General features: G+C 35.4%; 1 protein-coding gene across 5 annotated transcripts in view; it reads right to left on the bottom strand.

The window, feature by feature from the left end:
- The window catches only part of CD36 (CD36 molecule), a 98,651-nt gene that overhangs the window by 38,144 nt on the left and 34,693 nt on the right, over positions 1–25,814 (bottom strand). Inside the window, exon 1 of one of the 5 annotated variants that reach the window (XM_018046614.1) lies at positions 23,120–23,223. The exons of 1 other annotated variant lie outside the window; for it this stretch is intronic. The gene's annotated coding sequence lies outside the window, so the exon portion shown is untranslated. Of the gene's footprint in view, positions 1–7,274; positions 7,523–15,168; positions 15,505–23,119; positions 23,224–25,814 lie in introns of those variants that run through there. 3 more of the 5 variants (XM_018046615.1, XM_018046616.1, XM_018046613.1) reach the window with 3 other exon arrangements.

The raw sequence follows: 25,814 nt of genomic DNA, 5'->3' as shown, positions 1-25,814 counted from the left end.
ACAAGCCTAAACAAGTGGTTTACTTTTCCCGTGGAATTTTATGTCTCTGAGCAAGTTGAGTTGTTGTTGTTTAGTTGCTAAGTCATTAGCAACTCTTGGCAACCCATGGGCTGCAGCACGCCAGGCTCCACTGTCCTCCACTATCTCCTGGAGTCTGCTCAAATTCATATCCATTGAGTCCATGATGCTATCGAACTATCTCATCCTCTGCTACCCCTTTCTCCTGTTGCCTTCAGTCTTTCCCAGCGTCAGGGTCTTTTCTAATTAGTCAGCTCTTCACATCAGGTGGCCAAAGTATTGGAGCATCAACCAGTCCTTCCAATGAATATTCAGGGTTGATTTCCTTTGGGATTGGCTGGTTTGATCTCCTTGTAGTCCAAGAGACTCTCAAGAGTCTTCTCCAGCCCCCTAGTTTGAAAGCATCAATTTGTTGGCATTCGGCCTTCTTTATGGTTCAACTGTCACATCTGTACATGACTGCTATATAAAAACCATAGCTTTGGCTATACAGACCTTTGTAGAAAAGTGATGTCTTTGCTTTTCAGTACACTAAGTTTGGCATAGCTTTCCTTCCTTTATTAATTGCCTGGGGGTAGAACTCGCCTGCCAGTGCAGGAGATGTAAGAGACACAGGTTAGTTTCCTGGGTCAGGAAGATCCCCTAGAAAAGGGAATGGCCACCCACTCCATTCTAGACTGGAGAATTCCATGGACAGAGGAGCCTGGCGGGCTACAGTCCATAGGGTCACATTGGTCATGACTGAAATGATTTAACACAGAGGATGAGGAATAACATGCTCCCTCCTGTGGCTTTGGCTAGGATTGTCATAATACAGTGGAATAAATTATTTAAACTTGATAATAACGACTAGATATTCTCAAGTAGAATCTCTCTTCTACTTGTGAATAGCATTCGAGTGTGCTGTGCTGTATGTAAGTGGCCATATTCAGGGGAGCTTATCAAGTACTATTTTACTGAATGCCCATCTTATAGACCATTCCCCAGTTTTCATCTGTAAGTTATATTTGAGGTAGACATCAAAATGCAGGGTTCCAAACTGCTGTAATTAAGGGTGGAAGACTTGAGATGAAACCAAAGTGCGATTGGCCACTTTCTTGCCAGGTGACCATGGGCAAGCTATTTAATTGCTCTGTTCCTCAATTTCTTCATGTGTAAAGTAAGATTATAAGATGAGACCCCCATTTTTTTCATTTAAGCAGCTAGACTGATTCTTCACTCAAATCCTTACATGGAAGACCAAGCCAAGTGACTTAGATTACAGCATTTGTGGGACCACCGAGACCCTGATTCCTAACTAGGTCTCCTGTGTCCCACCTAGCACTATCTTGTCCCATGTTTAGGATGCTTGAGGAGCATCTCTGTAGAACCTGTGGATTGCAATTTATTAAAAAATTGGATAGGAAACCCCAAGGGTCAAATTCTAGTTTTGTTTATATAACATCGGGAATACAACTCAAATCATCTCTTTTGGAAAGATATAGTCTACATAAATGCCACAAAATTATTCAATATTAATGTCCTTTGCAGTTCTGTCAGATGGAATATAAAATGATTTTAAAATTACAAATCTTTTATTTCTGAAATGGATATAGGTGTGTATTATTTGTCTGTTCCCAGATTCTGTGCCTTCACCTAGTTGCGAATCTGTCTGACCTTTCCCAGAATCATTATCCTTTATTTAAGCAGTCCCATGGACTATAGTGAAGAGTCCCAAGGGGCAAAAAGTCCCCAAAAATCTGCTGGATGAACCACTGTGTTCTTTAGCACCTTCCTCTCTAAACATGAAAGTGCATTATTATACCATCCAAGGACCCTGCGCCCAGAGATGTCAAGTTATTGGCAGACCTGGGTACTGCCTAGACTCTGTCTGTTTTGAACTTAAAACTGAAGTGAGATAGTGCACACAGCCCAGTGCTGTTGAGTCAGGTTCATCAGAAAACAGAAGTGTCAATGATTTATTCTGCTAAATTGCATGCTTAGACAGTTACTAGTATAACACTGGTCTGGATGATGTCTAAGCAAAATAGTAGTGTGACTCACATTCTTGCATACATGAACTGATATTTTTGACAGAAAGAGATTGACTTTATGAACTTTTTGCCCAGCTTATTTTGTTATCTTGATGCAAGTTTTTTTTCCTCTAAAAATAGGCAAGATATTTTATATAAATGTAATCCTTCTTTATCAATGGCTTTGCTTTCCATGGTTTCACTTATCCACAGTCAAAAGTGGTCAACTGAAACTAACTGAATCTGTAGAAAGTAAAATCTTGGATGAAGGGGAACTACTTGGGGTTTGGTGCTCTCTCTAGGTTCAGGCACCCACTGAGGGTCTTGGGTTTATCATGCTTCTGTGCCTTGTTACCATAAGTGTTGTTATTATAATCATACTTCAAACTTATGCTTCATACTACAAAATTACAAATACAGGCTGACCCTTGAACACAGAGGGGTTATGGACAATGCAGGCAGTGGAAAATCCACATATAACTACACCATCAGCTTACCTGTGGTATCCAACCAACTGCATATATGGGATCAGGTTGTACTGTAGTATTTATTGAAAAGATACTCCATAAAAGTGCACTGACAAAGTTCAAACCTTTTGTGTCCAAGGGTCAGCTGTAATTTTTTCTTCCCCAGGAGGCGCAGTGGTAAAGAATCTGCCTGCCAATGCAGGAGGTGTGGATTTAATCCCAGGGTCATCAAGATTCCATGGAGAAGGAAATGGCAACCTACTCCAATATTCTTGCCTGGAAAAGTCCCATTGGACAGAGGAGCCTAGTGGCCTTCAGTAAGTACATGGGGTTGTTGCAAAGAGTCAGACAGGACTTAGCGACCGAGCATACATGCCACTGTAGTTTTATTCACCTGAAGCAAAGGAGGAACCAACAAATTAAATAGGACACGCACTGAATACATGAGAAAAGTTCAGGTTACTCAGCATGCTGTACTCAACAACAGCTGTATAAAGTGTAGTTTGTCTCCACTATTCTCTCAAATGTAGCTATTTAGAGCAGATAAGATTTGCGTTTTGCACACTTGGTTTGCTTAGTCATACAGATTCTTTCATAATGAAATTTATTTTTTTTTTGCTAATTTTAGGTTAAATTTTATTCTTTACCCTGATTTCTTCATTAGAAATAATTTACTGCTTGCTTCAGTCCAATTCAGTTCAGTTGCTCAGTCATGTCCGACTCTTTGCGACCCCATGAACCGCAGCATGCCAGGCCTCCCTGTCCATCACCATATCCCGGAGTTCACCCAAACCCATGTCCATCAAGTCAGTGATGCCACCCAGCCATCTCATCCTCTGTCGTTCCCTTCTCCTCTTGCCCCCAATCCCTCCCAGCATCAGAGTCTTTTCCAATGAGTCAACTCTTTGCATGAGATGGCCAAAGTATTAGAGTTTCAGCTTTAGCATCAGTCTTTCCAATGAACAACCAGGACTGATCTCCTTTAGAATGGACTGGTTGGATCCCCTTGCAGTCCAAGGGACTCTCAAGAGTCTTCTCCAACACCACAGTCCAAAAGCATCAATTCTTCGGCACTCAGCTTTCTTCACAGTCCAACTCTCACATCCATACATGACCACTGGAAAAACCATAGCCTTGACTAGATGGACCTTTACTGGCAAAGTAATGTCTCTGGTTTTGAATATGCTATCTAGGTTGGTCATAGCTTTCCTTCCAAGGAGTAAGCTGCTTGCTTAATGTACTTCAATTTAGAAAACAAAAAATTCACATATAATCAGGAAAGAAAACTTATTTTTGAAACTTAAAAGAAGAAAGACAAGAAAATAAAGACATTGTAAGATCCCACTAATCCCATACCTTTCTTGACTGTGTCCTGTCAGTTCACAGATTGTAAATCCTACTCTTTTTGTGGAGTTTATGAACGTAACTACATGTGTGGGCTGTTTATTTTCTTGCTGTCAAGTCAACAGTGTGTTTCTAGATGAACTTATGAGTGTTATGCCTTTCCATTATGTTGGAAACCTGGTGGTCGGAACTGAGACTGAGCTTTAAGAAGTGTCCCCATAAGTAGGTCAGAATAATAGAGAAACTTCCCAGAGAATTTGTGATTATCTTCATGTGTGTATAGAGCTGTGTTTCCTTGGAAACTCCACCCAGAAAAAGGCATGGCCAAGAGGTACGGTTTCCTGGGATATGAACTATGAAACCTTAAAACAGTTTCATGTTACATACTTGGGCTACGTATGAATGAAGGACCTGGATGGCATTTTCTGACTCACGAGTGAATATCCCAAATTTCCTATTCTATCCACAAGCCTTCCTTCTGCTTGTCTTCAGAACAGGAAACCAGATCACATCTCTGTTTTCTACTGGACACACAAGTAATTCTTTTAACACACGGCCTTTTCCTCACTAAATACAGTATTTGCCCACAAAACCCAGGTTTGGAGTTTGGGGGCGATTAATTCAACAACAGGTTGAATATGAAAATTAGCTTTCCAAATTAACTTCCTTTTCACACTCTTACCTTACATGATACCTAGGTGTGTTTTCAAAGCCATGATTCCCTAGACATGAGTAAGATGCAGATTCATATCAAGCTGGTTAAATCAGTTATTTAAATCTGGTTGTGTTTCATCAAGTGAATACATAAGGTCACTAGATTAGTACTTATTTTACATGCAACCCCAACATTTGAAGGTAGTTAAAAGAATATCTATTCTGATCAAAGTGGGCAGCAACTGTGGCCCTTTCCCCTTCTAGTCACATCTCATTTGGGCTCTGAGTCATCCCCGCAGAACCCTAGGGCTCTGTGGTAAATGTTTAAATTAGATTCAGAAATCCTCATCATCTTCTCTTATTGAAGTTACCATAATCTTTTTTAATGTATATGGGCATTTCCATCCTATCAGAATATATGGAGGTAAATATATACAATAGAAAAAATGTATAGATATCATAATATAACACACTTCACTAAATTATGCCTTTCAAATATAACAACTTTTATTTTTGTGGTAATCTTAAAATAATTAAAACAATAATTACATTGACTTCATTATCACATTAAATGTTCTTCTAGAAACACACCAATCTTTTGGAGTAGGTTTTAGAGTACTTGATTATAGAGATTACTATAGATTTGAAATGATTCTCTCAGAGTCTTATCAGTTTAAATGGAATTATCTAGAACCATTCTTGATTTTTGAATCCTGATAGAAACACTATTGTTTCTTTTTCCCCAACCCAACTCTTCCTATGAATGGGAAGATACTATAAGATTTTCAATAGTTATTATTCTGGGCTTTGAATTCAAGTAATTTAGGTTTGCTTTGCAGGCTAACATAGTTTCTCTGTGGCTCAGTTTTCTCTCAAATGGGTATATATACATCATTCAGTTCAGTTCAGTTGCTCAGTCATGTCTGACTCTTTGCGACCCCATGAATCACAGCATGCCAGGCCTCCCTGTCCATCACCATCTCCCAGAGTTCACTCAGACTCACGTGCATCGAGTCCGTGATGCCATCCAGCCGTCTCATCCTCTGTTGTCCCCTTCTCCTCCTGCCCCCAATCCCTCCCAGCATCAGAATCTTATATATGGTTATAAACGTCAAGTAAAATTCAGTGAGAAGGAATAAAATTTCCTATCATAGCACCTGTTATTTTATTTGCAATATTATGAAATATATTGAACTGTAACAACAGTAAAATATTATTGTGAATTGGCCAAGTATTTTTTAAAATTCTAGTAAATGTGTCTTTTTCATAAATAATAAATGATCATTTCCAAAACTCTTAGATTACAATAAAATCTGATGAGATGGCTTATTCTTAGGTATACAGGGGTTTAGAATATTATGCAAATGAAAAATCAACTCCTAGGTTAGAATAATTTCTCAAAACTTTCAACCATGACTTGGGCCACTGAATTAAAAAATGCCTTGTAATTAAATCAGAAAATAGTTATAGAATCAGTTCCTTCAGGAAGAAAGAATCCACAAGATTTTTTGCCTATAGTGTAGCAACTATTACTCCCAAGATAAATTCCAAAATTTTCAGTGCATTCTGTCCAGTACCTCTCTAAGTATAGTTTTATTCCTCTCAGTTTAACTTCTATCTGATGTTTGTGTATTAAATTTATTGTTCTGTTCTTGTAATGATTCTGGTAAATGAAACAAATTTCTGTGTATTTTTTTTTCTCTCATGAAATCCAGTGGACCACTGGACTCTTCTATATAACAAAATTTTTGAAAAATATTATTTTGGTTATTTTTTGACTGAATATTAAGAGCACTTTGTTTTTAACTAATTTAAAACTACACACTAAAGAACTGAAGTACATGCAAAGATTTTAAAAACATTTTTCAATATGTTACTTGACAATTCTAGAAACTGTTTGAAATTTACTGTAGTGAATTTATGCCATTTACAGTTATGTATGAGTTCACTTACTATAATTAATTTATAGCTTTTAATTTCTCCAGAAGGATTTGTCATTTATTAGTATTGTCATTCAAGAAAATAATTTGCTGCTATTTGTAATAAGTTTCCTAAAATCACAAAAACTTCAATTTTTAAAAAATTCTATTACCAAGTTTTATATAATTTATACAGTTATATAAATCAAAATGATTTGGAATTAATATAATTTACCATTCCCAGCAGCAAGTAAAATTCAGTGAGAATGAATTTTTTTTAAATGCTGAAGAGGAATATATCCAAAATATACACTGCTGTTCATGTAGACAAAGTCAGGTTCACCAAAAAATTGTGACATTAAAAAATAGAAGATTAAATAAACCAAAGACTCTCTAAAATAATAAGCACTGAAGAACTGTATATTAGAAAGCATGTTGGCATAAGAGTGTCAAGTGACTTTTAAGAACTAATCCTACTAAACTGATTTTTATTCATGTTGATTTTCATTCATAATTTAAAACCATGCACAAATACCCTGAGAAGACAATAGAAGTTCTAAAGTAACAAAATTGGATAGTACATCATTTTAAAAAAACTGTTTATGCATAAACATAAGGTTTTAAACACCAAGAAGCATGACACTGATTATTAGACAAAGTTTTAATATTTCTTAAACATAATAGGTAAGGTTGATAACTTTGGAAACAACACAAACCTAGCTTTTAGGAAAAGCCTAATGATTTCAGAAAACAGTTCCTGCTTACTGCTGCTGTTCTATAATTTTAAGGGTGTGTATATAATAGTGTCATCTCCTGTCATTTATGAGATAGAAATTTTTAAAAAAATCAGTATGACTTACCTTTAAAAAGACTAAGAAGTATTTTCTGATCAAATGTTCCAACATTTGAACAGTCAGTTCTTAGTAGGACCAAATGGTATCCTGCAGAAAACCCTACACTGAAATCCTCATTATAAAAAGTGTGTGAGTTTAAATATACTTTAAAAAAAAAAGAGAGAAAGGCAACGTCAGTCAGATCCCAATGAGTGTTTGTTCCAAAAGGAGTTTGAAAAAAAAAAAGGAAACCCCACACTTCCCACTTAGAGTGTGTGGGAGGGGTGTGATAGGTCTTGAGGGACTGTTTTTATATTGTAGTGCAGACCTATTACCTATATCTGAGATCCTCTGCTGTCTTTTTTTTTTTCCTTCTGTTGGCCATTTTCCCATCCAAGTAAGTCAGAGGCCAGAGAGACAAAAGGAGCTAGCTTGCTGAGCGGCCTTTCATATACAGTCATTATTCCAGATGATAAACCGGGCCTGGGGGTGGAAAATGTAAATTGGGAAGAATTACCTGCTTCTTTCACTTTCCTGCTTGAAAAACCTACTTCACGAAGTTTAAATAAAATGTACTTTCTATGCTTCATTTATTCAAAGTGTGTCAAGTCTAATGATTTTAAAAACAGTTGGACTTCGTCAATCAACAGGGATGACAAAAAGACTTTACAAAAGGAAATAGCCTACTGTTCTAACTGGAAGCTCTTCACTATTTATTATTTTCTGATAGTCTGACAGAAATTTCATGAGCAGAGCAAAATCCTCTATGAAAACCAAGAAGTTATATTTCTCTTAGATCTCTTTAGATAAAAAGATAATTTTAAATAATATTTAAATAAAATTTCATATCAAAAGCCATCCTAAATAGTAAAAGTATATAATGAAGTTACTTTTAAAAGAAAGGCATTATTTTAAAATTTCATCAAAAAAGAAGACCTTACGCTTTTGGGGAGAAAAGACCCGCATGTTAAAATCCCATTCTTAGAAAGAAATTCTCAGAATCCTACAGGGAAAATAAAAATCTTCAGGTTAAACTGTTATCTGTCAGACCAGATGAATAAATGCCTCTAACTCAGCCTTGAAAGACAACAGCATAACAATAACAGGCAGAAATACATTTACTTCATTAGATCATATTTAAACCAGTCCTCACTGGGCTGTTTGTGCTATTGCTTCTAGGCATGTGTTGTATTCTCTCATTTGCTAGCTGTGCAATACAACTGGAAAGGAACCCAAAGCAATATTTTACCTTGAGCATTGCTTTCTTTTTCCAGGATATTTTTATAGACAAATTTATTTAAAAATTAATGTTATAGAAGTCTTTAGTTATATTGGGATTGTTTTTCCAAATATCACTTAATTAGGATAAAGTAGAAATGGCCTTGTGTAATCTCATTATGATTTATGCTTTTTAGAAAGAATAATTTAAAGATTTTAGATAATTTAAAAAGATGATTCCCTTATCACTATCACTGTGACATTTTTTAATCTTTGTTATACTAATAAAAAGGTAATATAAAGGCTAGTTTAATAATTATTTTGATATTGAATATCTATTTTATTGTATTTAAGCTGCTTTGATAACATTTCCTTCTCAGCCTTAATTCTCACAAATATACACAAGTACACATGTACACAAATACCCTCCAGTGTGACAGTTCAGAAATAGCCCACCCACACAGAAGTTCAGATGCTATTTTAAACAGCCTATCTTAAATGCACTGAAAGGATAATTAAATTGTATAAAAAATGAACATTGTTAGAGTAAGATATTTCAGAAAAAATACCTGTAAAATTGATACTTAAGCTGACACTGAATTTACTTGGATTACTATTTAATCAGTAGTCTAATGACATCTAAATTCTTTGTCTTTGGAGAGGAAAATGTCACACTTTCCCATGAGCAGCCCAAAGAATCAAATTTGCATTCCCAGAGGCAGCTGTTAACTGTTTTAATACTGTGCACAACAGTTCCTGATACAGGAAAACACAGGAAACCCAGAGCCAAGTAAAAGCTGCAATCATATGTCTGTATTTTGAGCAAAATGTTCACCTTGAACAACAAGGCAGAAAACTGCTGCACCCATTTCTCAGTAATGCATGTTGGGGTTTTCATTTTTAAAAGATTATGTATATGCAGTATTTTTAAGGGATATTTTTATATGAGCATATACCGTACCTTCTGTAAGTCCACTAGAACAGATGTAGCAGAATGAAAGCTCAAACTGTCAGTATGCTAAGTAAGCTTAGGCACAGTGCTTTGCAAACTTTTTACCTGGAAGATCACTTAGAATTTGGAATCAGACAGACTACAGTGACTTGCAATGTACTACCACTAGCTATATTGACTGGGGATTAGGAGTTAACTAACAATTTATTCTTACTTTCTTAATCAAAAAATGGAGAAAACTGAGAGATCATAATAAGGACTAACTGAGGTGGATTGTGTGCAGCACTTGACAGGGGCCTGACTGTGAGGCAACGAAGCGCTTCCCTTCCCCTCAAGTCAGTGTCCCTTTCTCCCTTCTGCTCTGATTACTGGAGATCACACAGCACCATCAGACAAGCATTTGGCTTCTTTTTTTCTTTTATTTTGGTCCTTTCTCTGCATTTGCTAGAATGTTGACTCCATGGAATGAGAGGCCCTTGTCTGTTTATTGCACTGCTGAAGCCCCAGGAGCACAGAGCAGGCTCATAGCTGGTAATCAGTTGAATGACTGGATGCACATGATTGTCATAACCACAATAATATTTTTGAAAGAAATGAGAATGGCCAGAAATAAGAGGTTATTATACTGTTTGTTCATACCACAGATATACAATGGTTTGAGATGAAGGGCATATGCTATGGAAGTAAATGGACCTAACTCAGAATTTGGAGTTCATCCCTTCCTAGAGTGTGTGACTTGTTGCTACTACCTTACCTCTCTAAGTCATAGTGGAAATAGCTCCCTCTCAGAATTGTTGCAAAGGTGAGAGTAGTAATGTGATGAACTCAGTGCAGTTCTTGACATATATAGTATTTGTTTAATAAATAATTGGAATGGTGATCATTTTCTATTAAGCAAATTTTTATTTTAGGGAATTCATTAAGGTAATATGGACAAGTGAAAAATATTGAATATTATAAAAAGGTGTAAAATGAGAAGTCTCATTCAAGCATCAATTTTATTCCTCAGAAGTGACCAATGTTAGGTATGTCACTACCACCTAGGAATTTTATTAATTTTAAACTTACATATATATATATATATATAAACTTATATGTATGTACTTCTGTATGTTATAAACTTATAAGTATAAACACACAGCATACAGTCATCATTTTACTGATTTCCTAAGTATAAACTTAAAAGTTTATAACATATATACACACACACACACACATACACATGTGGACTAAACCATATGCTGAATCACACTTTCTACAACTTGTCTCTTTAATATCAAGGAACTTGGAGATATTTTCATATCATTGATAGTGTTAACTCTCTTTTTTCTTTCTCAATTATTGGAAAAAATAGTCCTAAAAATGTACCATTTTGTTTTAAATGACCAATATCATATGTAATAGAACTTTTGATTTTTCTTTTTCCATTCTGTTACACCTTTCTTCCCTGGTGGCTCAGAGTAAAGAATCTGCCTGCCACTGTAGGAGACATCGGAGACACGGATTCAATCCCTGTGTCAGGAAGGTCCCCTGGAGGAGGAAATAGCAACCCAATCCAGTGTTCTTGCGTGGAGAATCCCATAGACAGAGGCGCCTGGCAGGCTACAGTCCATGGGGTTGCAAAGAGTTGGACATGACTGAACATACACACATAATGGAAAAACCTGAACAAACTTTTTGGCTAACCAAATTGTTCTTTGAGCTTACAAAAGCAATGCTAAAAATTTATGTGCATATATAATTTTGTTTACTGTGCTAGGACACTAGTAAATGGCAGAAAGTGAAATATCTGGGTGAAAGGTATGTACTTGTTTTGGCAAGGGGAGTTTTACCCAATTTCTGTTCATGCATGTATACAACAATGTGTGAAAAGGACCATCTTCATACATTGGTCACACTGGCTCATACTAAACTCTGTTTATAATAAGTACTTATTTTATTGTTAAATATTTCAAGTTTCACCAATTGTCTAAAGCATATTAGCATTTATATTTTTAAACATTTGTGATATCTTTTCCTTATTAGCTAATAAGGAAATAACCAGTCTTCTGACATTTGGCAATTTTTTAAAAAAGTTTTTTGACTAAACTTTATTGAATTTTTAAATTACTGAAAATTTCCATTTTTATGCCATTAACTTTCACAGTAATTCCCTTTTAAGTATTATGTCATGCTTTGAAATGCTTTCTCCAAAAATAGGAAAAATAATAAACTTTATTCTAGCATTTCTATGGTTTCAAAAATCCTTTAGAATATATTTCTAGATTAGCTAATTCATGGCATATAACGCTTGTGAAGTAAAAGAGGAAGAGTGAAGTACATTGAGTAATTATAAATATTGCAACATATCTGAGAAGCATACAGTGGAAGCATAGTAGAAGAGGAATTGCATGGCATGGCCCAAGTTCTGACCACAGCCCTATTAATAATAATAACATTCATAGGTTTTGTGAATGAGCAGCCCACAGTCATATTTCTCATTTCCTGTCTTGTCAAAGAGAATAACTACAGAACCTACCTACAGCCTCAAGCTGACAAGTCACACGACAGATTTGTAAAGCTTTATAGAGATTCTATGTAGTAGATAAAAACTTTTAATTGACCCTCTTTTTTTTTTAACACTTCAGCAAATGAAAAAAATTTTAGTATCATGTGCATTAAAATTCTAGATTGTATGGTTAAGCAAAGACCTATAAATTATGATGATGATGCAATAACAGAGTTAACATGTATTGAGGGCTTATCTGCCAGTTGTTGAAATAAGTGTCTCATATAAGTTATCTTATTGACCTATCATACAACCTTGCTATGTTTTTAGACAACTAGTTGAGGTCACACAGCTACTATGTGCCATAATAATAAAAACCCATATAGACTGACTAAGAGTCTATAGTCTTTCTGAAAGAAAAATGTGTATGTGTATATATATATATATATATATATATATATATATATATGAGTTCTTGATCAATACCTAATTTGCATATTCTTTTTAGCACATTTGTTCAAGCTGAATAACAATTTTAAATAGCCTAATATAAGAAAATGATATTAAGTACAATAAACAAGGAATGAACAATGAAAGTATTCTGTAATTAATAGTTAACAGAATTATTTTGAAATTAACTCAAAAAATAAAATTCATTCTGAAGACCTATAACACGTAATACTGCACAGATACACTGTAAAGTATCTTAAAACTTTAGTTACCAGTGTAAAACCATAAGGCAAAATTTGATTTATCACTTTAATCCTTGGGATAACTAACCATGGAGATTTACACACACACATATTTATGTACATGTATAGCACACATGATTATATGTGCTACATAAATAGATATCTATTTTTCCAAATGCTGCCCTGGTCATTATGGAAGTATTAAACCAATGACAGGTTCTATCTGTTTTATATGATGAGGTGAGGCTTCACATACCGGAATGAAATACGTACATACATAATTTAAAGAGACTATTACATGCATAAGACATAGACATGATAATGCCAGTGAAAGCTTAAGAGATTAAAATGGAAGTTTTTAATACCGCTTTTAAAGGAAAATTTCAAAGGACAACATTAAGGATAATGCAGAATATCTGGGTCATTAAAGTTTAGCCTTAAGCTACATCATCTAATGAATCAAAGCACATGATCAAAGTATTGAGAAACCTACTGCATTCATGATGCAAACTTTCCCCTGTGTTTCCTAGAAGCCATGGTAGGAGCCGTGTATAAAGAGAGAACACCTCTCTATATCTGGATAGATCTTATATGGGCAGGGCCATATAAATATGTAAATTCCACAGGCCTAAAAATGTTGGCAGATCTAAGCTTTATTTGAACTGTTTGCAAAGCTGACTTAACTCTCTGAGGAGGTGGAGAAATGTCAACATTTAAACAATACTAAGAAACTTAAGAAAGTGTTAAGATTTGCATAGCTGTCAGTACAATTTGTGTTCATACAGTGGAAGGGAAATAATTAGGAGGGAACAACAGAAGTCTTCAAGTAAGAGGATAGCTTGGCCTCAAAGCTTGGTGTTATGAAACAGTAGGGGGAAAATCAATAATCAATAACAAAATATAGGATTTAGTTAGTTAAACAAACAATGTCAAAAAAGATTGAAAAAAATTATGTGAGCAATTAATTTGTAATTTCAAGGGGCAGAAATACTAAATTCTTTGAATTGAGGGTACAACAAAGTTTTCTTTTGAGACATGTCATCTATGTTATAAATAGTCCCTGTAGGGTCTTAAAAAGGAAATAAAATAATTTTAAGAAGAGTTAGAGAATCAATTTACACATTCACATTGGTTGATGGCTTGATCAAAATGATATGCTTTAAAATGCTAAAGGATGTTTTTCACTCTTTTTAACTACCAGCAGAAAAAAAAAACTTGAAGAGCATGATGAATGTTTAAAACCAGGAAAGAAATCAGATGGATAATGAGAACAGTAATTCTGTTCCATTTACTAAAAACGAGACAACCATACTCTAGTCTGTCTTTTTAACAATTTTGTTGTCTGTGCCAACTGATGATCTGTTAAATTTGGAGATATACAACACTTGGGTGTCAGATTCCTGAAAGAGTTAAACTCATATACATGCATACACACATGCGTGCACACGCACACACACATTTTCCAGGGACAGGGAAGCATAATCAAATTCCTTTTTAAAGCTGAGAAAATACTTTCTAAGAAGCATGTCATATAATAATAATTTTAGAAATCACCACATAGAAAATAGTACATTCCTAATGCCTTTCTTTTTCCGTTTGCTTGAAATGGAGAAGTTTGATCCTTCTCCCCTGACACTTCTAAAAAACATTTGGTACAAACCTTGCATTCGAATGGCACAGCAGTATGAAACAGTCTATCAAACCCTAAAGTGAAAATGTTAGTCGCTCAGTCATGTCTAACTCTTTGTGACCCCTAGACTGTAGCCTGCCAGACTCCTCCACCATGGGATTCTCCAGGCAAGAATACTGAAGTGGGTGGCCATTCCCTTCTCCAGAGGATCTCCCCAACCCAGGTCTCCAGAATGCAGGCAGATTCTTTACCATCTGAGCCACTAGGGAAGGCCGTCATAGTCAAATCAAATCATCATTTCCCCAGATTTGTTCTCAGAGACTTAACGAGCAGATCTGCTTGTGGTCAAGCCTGAGTTTTCTGTCTTTCAAGAGGCCAAAGAGCTTGGATTAGAGTGCTACTTCTCAAATAAACTACTTCGGAGAACTTGAAATGTATTAAGATTTCGAAGAATCCATAAGTACTCAAAGTTGGAACATCTTACTCTAATTGTATTTTTCATTTTGAACAAAGCTTCATATAATAGCTTGTAAAAACAAACCAAATTCTTGTAACATATATGCACACCCAAATATAGAGTGTATATCTATCTATGTAATAAAACTTCTGGAAGCAAATATTTTCCTGGAAATGTTATAAATCTTTAAAATTCTTTCTATATATCTTATTTTCATGACTGTATTCTGTAAATCATAAACATGAAAACCTAAACAGAATAAAAATGGAAGACTAGTACTATTTAATGCATAAGGTAGATTTCATAAAAATTCAGAATTCTAAATTAGCAGAACCCTGCAATTGTCCTGCATGTTTCTCCGTGACACATTTGGTTAGCTGCTTAAATGAAGCAAATGACAACTACTCAGGAGTATAGTAACACTTTCTCTTTAGTATCTGCACAAAATTTAGTAAATTTTAAGGAAAAGAGAAGTTCAACTTACCTATTAAACTTCATTTTAGCACTCACGTGTTAGTAACCACATTAAAGTTTGCTTCACATTAGGGGGCGTTGACAATGGCTTGGATAAAGGAATTTACCTTAGGTTAAGTAGAAAGAAATCTTCCAGTTCTTAAGTAGGTTTAGATAACATCAGCCTTGTCTTTATGAAAGTGTCTGTCATCCTCAGTGTTCTCCAAAAGGCAACCAAGGACTCAAATCGTGCATCCTCTTAACAGATCCCCGAACTTCACTTTGTTAGGAGGTTGTAATTTAAGTAAACAGCAAGTTACGGAATCTGAATTGCTGTGGAATGTCACCCTCACATGACTCTCCTGGCCCTGCTAGTTCTGCACTGCTTGGTACATGTAGCCTCAGAGATTGTTCTAACTGTTTTCCTGGCTTTCAGGACATTCAGTCGTGGTGTTTAGTAAGCAAACTCTGCTACTCCACAATACCTCCTGTTCATGGATAAAGGTAAAAATGTTAATCAAGATCCTGTGGCATCCCAGTGTGTTTCAGTGTATTCTGTAATATTCCTTTTGTTAATGACACACAGAAAATTCCTATCCAGAGTGAATACACCGGGATTATCATTGTTTTCCAGTCTGTGTACAAGGTTTGGAGCATAGTCCTTCAGGTAGTCCAAGGACTAAAAACACTTTCTGGACAGGTTCCAAGACTGCTGCAGGCCTGTTTTTCCTCTCATTTTCTGCAACCCCTCAGGGAAAACTGGATAATCACAGTAGGTTGTAGAAAAGAGGACTACATTAAAGTAATATTTGGAGGTGAAATAAGCCCATGGAAACCATACCATTTCATGCAACTCAAAATTAAAAGCCACTAAATATTTCCCATGTTATAAAGAAGCCTGTCCCCCAATACTATTTTTATGTTTCAGGATAGATTTCTCTCCTCCACAAGCTTCCCAGTTTTCATTGTTTTCCTTTTTTTCTTCCTTGGTTACCTTGCGTTTATCTATCCTAGTTGATTTTTATTTGACATCTCATTTTTTATCTAATAGTTTTTCAAAATTCAGTGTGGTTTTAGGTATGTAAATTTGGAACTGCATGCAAATTAACTTACTACAATTATAAAATCACAGCTATTCCTAAATTACCAGAAACCATAAATTCATTTGGCCCTTCACACCTTTTATTGATATGTTCACATTACCCACTTAACTGGTAGTTTTGCTGTGAAAAACATCCACCCTCCAGTGGTAGTTCAGTACACAATCACAGATTTCCATATATTACCAAAAATATTTTGGTTATGACTGAACCATATTCTGCCATTTATTCTTTTAATCTCATATTACCATCCTGTTGGAGTAGGAAATGGCAACCCACTCCAGTTTTCCTGCCTGGGAAATTCCATGGACAGAGGAGCCTGGCAGGCTACAGTCCATGGGGTCGCAAAGAGTCAGACACGATTGTGCACACACACCTTACCATCCTGTATAGTAGAAAACATTTAAATTCTTTAAGCTCTGAAACAAAATAAAGATTAAAACAAAATAAAAGATTAAACTAAATTTGTGCTATTTACTGAAATTTCTCTGGCTCATTTGCCATGTCACGTAGGTTAGGGAAAAAAATACTGTAGTGATTTTCTTTGTAAGTGTTTTGGTGCAAACTAGTTACAGGGAAACCTTTTCTTTCCGTGATAAACTATTCCACCATTGAAAATATCATCCTTTCAGACAATCTTCATCCAATATCAAGTGATTAAAATTGAAAATAGACAACATAGTTTTTTAAAAATTCCAATGCATATGTGTTGAGATATGTTTTAGGGAACTGGCTTCAGTTTTAAAGATGAAACATAATGATTAAATATTACTAAGTTCAGCCTTTTGATTAAATCTAACCTTTAAGGGATATTTCCACATGTTTAAGAATTTCCCAGAGGAAAGGAAGATCATAATGTTTCTTCAGGAACTTATCCTAGCTAACAGATCATTCAGTTCAGTCGCTCAGTTGTGTCCTACTCTTTGCGACCCCATGAATCGCAGCACGCCAGGCCTCCCTGTCCATCACCATCTCCCGGAGTTCACTCAGACTCGCGTCCTTCGAGTCCGTGATGCCATCCAGCCATCTCATCCTCGGTCGTCCCTTTCTCCTCTTGCCCCAATCCCTCCCAAAATCAAAGTCCTTTCCAGTGAGTCAACTCTTCGCATGAGGTGGCCAAAGTACTGGAGTTTCAGCTTTAGCATCATTCCTTCCAAAGAAATCCCAGGGTTGATCTCCTTCAGAATGGACTGGTTGGATCTCCTTGCAGTCCAAGGGACTCTCAAGAGTCTTCTCCAACACCGCAGTTCAAAAGCATCAATTCTTCAGCACTCAGCCTTCTTCACAGTCCAACTCTCACATCCATACATGACTACTGGAAAAACCATAGCCTTGACTAGATGGACCTTAGTCAGCAAAGTAACGTCTCTGCTTTTGAATATGCTATCTAGGTTGGTCATAACTTTTCTTCTAAGGAGTAAGTGTCTTTTAATTTCATGGCTGCAATCACCATCTGCAGTGATTTTGGAGCCCCCAAAAATAAAGTCTGACACTGTTTCCACTGTTTCTCCATCTATTTCCCATGGAGTGATGGGACCGGATGACATGGTCTTCGTTTTCTGAATGTTGAGCTTTAAGCCAACTTTTTTACTCTCTTCTTTTACTTTCATCAAGAGGCTTTTTAGTTCCTCTTCACTTTCTGCCATAAGGGTGGTGTCATCTGCATATCTGAGGTGATTGATATTTCTCCCGGCAATCTTGATTCCAGCTTGTGTTTCTTTCAGTCCAGCGTTCTCATGATGTACTCTGCATATCATTAGTATATCCTATGTAGTTAGATGTAACTGATGTTCTAGAAACCATGAGCAACTGACTTTGTTTTCGGAGATGACTCACAACACTGAATACAGAAGAAAAGATTCAAAAGTTTTTTGAAACATACATACATGTTTTATAAAACATGTATTGTCATGGTACTAACATGATATTTCCATGGGGTCACAAAGAGTTGGACATGACTGAGTGACTGAACTGAACATGATATTGCCTCTAAAAATGTCAATGTTCTATTTAATGTTTTTTTATTAAATCCCTATTTAATTGTTATAAGTTAAAGCATTATACTCTGATGCTGGGAGGGATTGGGGACAGGAGAAGGGGACAACAGAGGATGAGATGGCTGGATGGCATCACTGACTCAACGGACGTTAGTCTGAGTGAACTCCGGGAGATGGTGATGGACAGGGAGGCCTGGCGTGCTGTGATTCATGGGGTCGCAGAGTCGGACACGACTGAGCGACTGAACTGAACCGAACTGAAAGCGTTATAAGCACTTCAGTGTTATAAAAACATACATCTCAGGACTCACAAAAGCTTTGCTCTTTTGTTCAGTATGGGTGGGAATGATCTTTTCACTATTATCTCTCCCCATCTTCCTATTTATTTGTAATAAGGAAACATGTACGAATGCTGCCAGGAACCATCTTAGAACTTCAAGGAAACTAGTGTGAAAGCCAACACCCAAATAACAGGCAAGAGCAAATAAGTTCAAAAGAACCAACAGTTTGATCTAAGTATGCCTACAGAGTGCTAACTCTGAAGTTTTTTAGTTGAGCTGTACCCTAAATCCCTGAATTAATACAATGGTTTGAGTTGAAAACACTCAAACTCATATCCTGAGATTCTATGTAAATTGTGAACTGTAGATGACAAACATTTTAAATAACTAAACATCTAACCAAATTTCTCCTCGTTAACTATCATCAAGAAATGTGATTTAATCAATAGGTCCCTAAAAAAAAGGAAATAAACGGTCCCTCCAACATGGTTTTGTATACCATGTGCCACAAGCAGAGATCTTAGTATTAAGCACATACAGAAAGCCACGTGACTATATTTATTCATCTTTATATCTCCAGAATGCTTTAGTGTCCTACTTATACAAAGTATAACAAAAAAGCTCAGTTCATTATATACTCATTTACGACTTCCAAGGGAGAGGTCACAGTGGAACTCTCTATAATATATTCACTGAGAACTGTGTTGGGAACATTTACTTTTATATGCCAGATTTTAAAATAGTTCCTTACACATAATAGGTATTCAGATACTCATCAAATAAATACTGAAAAACCTATACTACAAGTATCACAACATACATTAAAGAGACATGGGTATGTTAAATACTTTGGCAGAAGAATATATTTACTTTTCCAAGATATACAACATAGAATTTAAAAGGACTGGTTATCTGAATTATTAAACAGTCAGGTTCTTCCGCACTGAAAAATATTTATTCTCAAGGAGGGCTTACTTCTATTGTTCCACAGATATGTACTGAGTAACTGCAGTACAAGGACAAACAACATACCACTACACGATAAGCTTTTCTCAAATATTTTAAATGGTCAAATGTGCCAATTATGTTTATATCTTCACTGGCAGGAACAGACATATTGATTAAAGTGAAGATTTCAAAAATTTATGAAAATAATTCAATCATAGGCCAAAAATAATGATTAAATATAGATCATTCCTTGTATTGGGTTTTTTGCCAATCAAAAATTCTAAGTCTCCTGAGTATTATACTCTACCATCTAATTTTACATGCCAATCTACTATCTATTTATAAGCTAACGTGTGATCCCTTGCTAATAGTTTGATCCCTTTGGGTTATTTAGTCCATTTGTACTGGACTGTTCACTTATTTTGTTAAAAAATATCCGATTGCACAAATGCAGCTCTGTTAAGGGTGCCAGGGTAGCCCAATCACTGGACCCTTAAACAAGGACCCCTGAGAACTGGCTTTTCTATTCTGATGACAATTAATTTAACTAAAATAGCCCAATTTTTGTCATCCTACTTGTTTCCATCTGGGAGATGAGATATATCATCATTAACATCGGCACTACCCAGTTAAACTGATATACTAGAGGGGTCAAAAATTTTATCAATTGCACAATTCTGTAGAAATAAAGTGTAAAGAAAAATTGAAAATAGCAGCAAATGCATCCTTATCCCATAAAAACCTAAGTCACACTGACTCTTTTATTCTCAAGAGAATTTTTAATATGACAAACTCTTATTAAATATCAACAAAATGCATAAATGCCAAAACCCAGGAGAAAAGGACAGTAACTAAAACCTTATAGGACTCTAGTCTCAGGAGAGGCTGCTGGGTCTACCTGTGCTATTGGCTGCGATAAACATGAGAGTTGAAATCAACAGGAGATAAGAAAAATACAGTTCCTACATATGAAGAGGTACAGAGATCTCTGTTGCTGAACAACAATGTAAAAAACTGATAAACTGAAGACACTATTAAAATCGCAACACATGCCTTAAATCAAAGGGGGCAAATAGTTAAAAATATACTACAAAGAGCAAATACTTAGACTGACAATGAGATTACATTCCCATCTTTTCCATTATTGGAAAAATGTGCTTTTCAAATAAATTAATTTTCTAATACATTTCTGTATACAAATTACACAGCATATTACTTAAGGCTTAAGATTTTAAAGAGAATGTGGTAAATAATTTTAAAGAAATATATTTATATGTGAAAAGGGGGTTTATAATGTAAAATAAGAATATCATTAAAATGCACTTCATATAAATGTATGGATAAATTTATGGATTTATGAATATTAAAGAAGTCATTTATAGAGCCTTTTTATTATCACATAGATTATACACTGTACTAGCCTAACTTTCCCATGCTTCTAATTTAGTGCAAATCTTCCATATATATAATCAAATGTAGGCAATGGGATAATAACTAGGTGACATAACAAATTTCAAGTAACTAAAATTACGTAGTGAGCTTAAGCTTAATTTTCTTATATTTGCTAGCTATTGTAAGTTATTCTTTTCAAAATTTGGTAAACTGTAGTATTATTTAGCTTGATTGTGTGAATAATAAACAGTCATGTGATCGGAATATTCATACTAGAAAAATATGGAGATTTGGCAAAATGCCAGGTAAGTTAGTTTTGCGTTCACTGATAAGTTGGGTTGCTATAGCAAGCCCATAGTCACCGGGTTTCTAAGCAACCTAAGACTCCACAGACTTGAGATACTTAGGAGTCCACTGATCTTTCATCATCCTTAAGGGAAAAATCTGAGAAACTGTGGTACCAATCTCAGTGGAAGTGTCCCCAATTATCCAGTAGAGCAGTGACCTTTATACAACGTCCCCTGTATTAATAGATTTAATTTATTAAATAATGATGTTCATACTAGAGAATTAATTGATTACCCAAAGTGTTAAGTAGATGAAATTAGGAACGGGAAATGATCAATACCTAGTTTGTTGTGGGCAAACAAATGTGTGTTGAGTGAATAAACAAGATTCAACACATAATCCAACCCTCCAAAGTTATATACATAATGCTGGCATTCATAAAGTCCTTAACTTTATATATATATTAAATATATCTGTTTAGTAGCATTACTATAAAGCATGCATCTCAGTTTTTTTTTTTATTTTGTTATCATTTACATTTAGGTAACATACTAATTGTAAGTAAGTCTGCAGTTATTTGTGAGTTTAATTCAAAATATTTAATTATGGATTGTCTGGAATACTTATGTAACAATATTAACTACCAAAATGTCAATTAGAATTGTATCCATCTAAGATGCAAGCCAAGTTGTGAATTGTCCCTTGAATAATCTTTTAACATTTCCTGTCCTTTTCTATGTTAAACACTTCCTTGAGTCTGCTGTCTTGACGCAGTACTCACTGAGGCAAACCGTTGCATCCAATTTTAATTTACAGTTTCCAGCTATTTAAGATAATCACAATGAAATAAAATTAAGTTAGGCCAATGCTGTCTGTCCTTACAAAACACTGTATCATAATATAGGCTGAAATAAAATGTCATTAATAGAAATGATTACATGTGACCAATAAAATGATTAAGCTTGGAATCTAGAAAATTTTACCTAATTCTTATACCTGGTTTTCTCTGCCTCCCGTTGTCATTTTATGTAGTTTGTTCTTGCCATGAAAAACCTTGTGACAATGATTTGCAAAGAGAAAATTGGCTTTAATTTAATGGCAAATTTTATAATGTTACTGCTTATATCCTGTTAGCTATTGCATTAAAGATTCAGTAGCCCAAGTCAGGTGTACAGTATGATGACTGAGTTTCCCTAACTTGAGTATAAAATAAAATTCCAAAGTCACCTGTCTAGTAAGTCACAGTAACCCTTAGTGGACTAGATCCATTCCAGGAATGTCCCAGTACAAAGTGCCTGTGACCTCTGCTGGTTGGTGGTGTTCAGTGTCCAAGTCATGTCCGACTCTTTGCTACCCCTATGGGCTGCAGCACACCAGGCTTCCCTGTCCACGGGGGAGGATAGATTCTTTCTCCAAGACTGAAAAGAACAACTGCTCTGCCTTACAATCTTAATATGAGAGTCCCAAACCTATACAATAATATTCATTATAAATGCCTCTTCAGGTAAAAGTGGCCGTCTATAATTTAAGTCTTCCTGGGCATGTATTTTCTTTAGAATAAAAGATAGCTTTTGATCTTTTAATATATTGCTCTACTAGCAATATTGCAGCATGTATACAAGCATAGATGTGTTGGAAGGTTTAGACAATTTCAAATATTTTTGAATGTCCTCTTATCTAATATTTAGTTATTACTGATAACATCATAGCAAAATTACAAAACCTGACCAACTCCTTCTGTTTTCTTTTAGACACGATTTCTTATCTAAAAGCTTGGGACAGGCTTCCTTAATATCTATACTATCTCAAATACTCTATTCATTAGGACAAGAGGAAAAATGCACATACAACTTAAACTGGACAAGAACAATGCAAAAATCAGATCAAAGTAAGAGACTTTAGTATTACAGGCACTGGTTTTGAGCCCTACTTTGTTAGGTTAGATAACTTCACAGTGATAATAGAGGTGTAATTACCAGTTGGAAGTCCGATGAAAAAGTGCAAGGCCACCAGTGTCAACGCACTTTCAGAATGCTGGTTGGAGGACAACGAAATTAACACTGATGACTCTTGTTGTGTCTGCCTCAAGTGCTGGGTCAAATCACTGCTGTACATCACTCAGCCCCACCTCCAAGTATCCAAGAATGGCTGTGGAATTTTGATTGACACTCCAGTGAGGCAGTGGGATTCCTAAACCAAAGTAAACCCTGCAGCTTGTGTTTGCCAAGCTCTCTAGCTTGAAAATGAGCTTCTCTTCTCCTGGTTCTTTCCTTGAAAAAGAAACAATTACTCTGTGATGCTTAAAGGAACACAGAAGCAACTCCCTCTCCAGAGATATCCCTACTTATTTTCTTATAGCAATTCCCTTGACTGTTTTCATCCTTTGTCTCTGTTTAGGACTTTATAGCCTTCACAGGAACCACATAACAACATTGCACACTGGCCTTCAGGATAAGAAACAAGGCATCAGTGAATATTCTAGTTTGTGGAAAGCTGGAGGTGATAGCAGCCTTGGGCAGGGCTTTGCAAAATGGACAAGCTCAAGTTTATGCTAGTTATGACATTCTTTTGCCATGTAAGATTAGCAATGTTTGGTGACTATGCTATTATATATGCAACTCATAAGAATGAAGAAACTAAGATAAATATATTCTAAAAGCAAATCAAGCCATTACAGTATATGCTAAATTAGATAAAAATATATGATTTTCTTGATAGTACTTAAGGCATTAATTCTCTAAGGATTAAAGTTGATGACATGTATCCTCATACACACACCCACACACATACTTAATGAAAATCTGTTATGTGTCCACTGTGTTCTTAGAATCCTGTCATCAAGAAGAAGAAAGCCTGATCCTTCCAGTGAGATTTTGTGTAATGTACTTTAAAACTTTTCAAATAAAATGCAATGATGAAGTATTGAATACTTTTAATCTAAGTGGACAGCTAACCTAGTTGAAAATATTCATTCTATAACTGTTTACTTAGCATATAATCAAAATATGTATTTTAGTTGTCTTTTCTCCTAAACTCTGGAAATTTTCACAATAAATATAACAGAGAGGTTTTCACTGGTGAAATTAATGGCTTCAGAGATTTATGAACTGACCAGAAAAATTACTGGCTAACTATCCTTATATCACAGGCTATAAAAACCCACCAAGTTCATTGTCTAGCTCTTGATTTCAGGGCATTCCTGGTGGCCTGACTGGGATTGGATAGTTACCTGAATTCTATAGTTAGCATGTTGTGTGTGCCCCTGATGAAACTTCCAGGCAAGAACTACTGGGACACTTAAAAGGACAGAGAGTGGGTACTTCACAAATCCCATGGAACAGGTTGGGGAACCTTGCTACTTAACTGCTACTTCCCTGCTTCTGTTAGAAGCCAGTACTGCAAGGGCTTTCTTTGTACCTGTTTTGAGAAAGATCTGTAGCTCTCCCCACTGTTATTTATTGAAAACTACCAACATTTACCAAGATAACCCAGTAACAGTGTGTGCCCAAATTGGCTTGGATAGTTTAGCAGCACTTACCTTAAGGAGCTCATCTTCTAGAGATGTAGCTTAGACACAGGGGACAGTTACACATGAAGATTCTAGAGTAGACAACCACAAGGCTCTGGGCTCATGAGACATCCACATTTACTCAGTTATAAATAGCTGTGACTCTTAGTTCAAAGACCTTTTACCCACTTCCATGTATGACACATTTTTTCTCTCCTGCTCATGACTTTATATTACAAAATGTGAAAAAATTTTAAGAATCATCTAATCTTGATCATTTAACAGATAAAGTTTCAGGGATCTGAGGAAATGCTCGTCTTACATTGCCCTAAGAGTAGTTAAAAAAACAAAGCCTCTCAGCTAAAATATCACTCTCTTTTTCTCCTGATGTTTCTTTTTGTTTATTTTTATTTTGTATATTTCACCTCTTTTCACATATCTTCTCCCAGGATCTGGCCTGATATTTGCTAGTGTATTACTTTAATATTGTTTGTATGTCATTATACTTTCAGAAGTGCTAGTCAATTTAATATTAATTTCCTGGGTAATTGGAAAAGTTTATACCTCTTTGATTCCCATATACTGTACCCTGTTACTAGAATGAGGTTAGTTTTTTCTAAATTATTCTGGTTCCAGTGTTCTTGCCTTTTTAAATTTTATTTTAAATATGCTTTTAAAATTATCTAAATAAAATTATTAAATATAAAAACAATACTATTTATTCCTCCTTATAAAGACAACTTGAAAAGTTCTAGGAAAGGATAAGGGGGAGGACAAGTATTTGTTGACATATTATTATGGATCAGTTGTCAGGCTAAATACTTCCATGTTATTATTTAAATCTATGGAAAATTCTGTAATTAGGTATGGTTAGCCGACATTCCTACAGAGGAGACAACTGACAGAGAAAATTAGAAAAATTAGATAAATGCTAAGATTTCCAGCATTTGTATGAAATGTATCATCTTAGGTTTATGCATCCAGGTGACAAGTAATATCAAAGATTAGTCAGAAGACATAAGGATGCATGATCATGAAAGGCAGTTTTTGCCCTTATCTAAATCCTTACCTTGTGTCAGTATAAATCTCTCAGCAGATGCATTGTGCTATGCTACTCTGATGTTTCAGAATTATTTATTTTCATATACAAATTATAGTTAAAA

The sequence above is a fragment of the Capra hircus genome, chromosome 4 (genome assembly GCF_001704415.2).
Source record: "Capra hircus breed San Clemente chromosome 4, ASM170441v1, whole genome shotgun sequence".
NCBI lineage: Eukaryota > Metazoa > Chordata > Mammalia > Artiodactyla > Bovidae > Capra > Capra hircus.
This window is presented reverse-complemented; position numbering and strand designations above follow the sequence as displayed.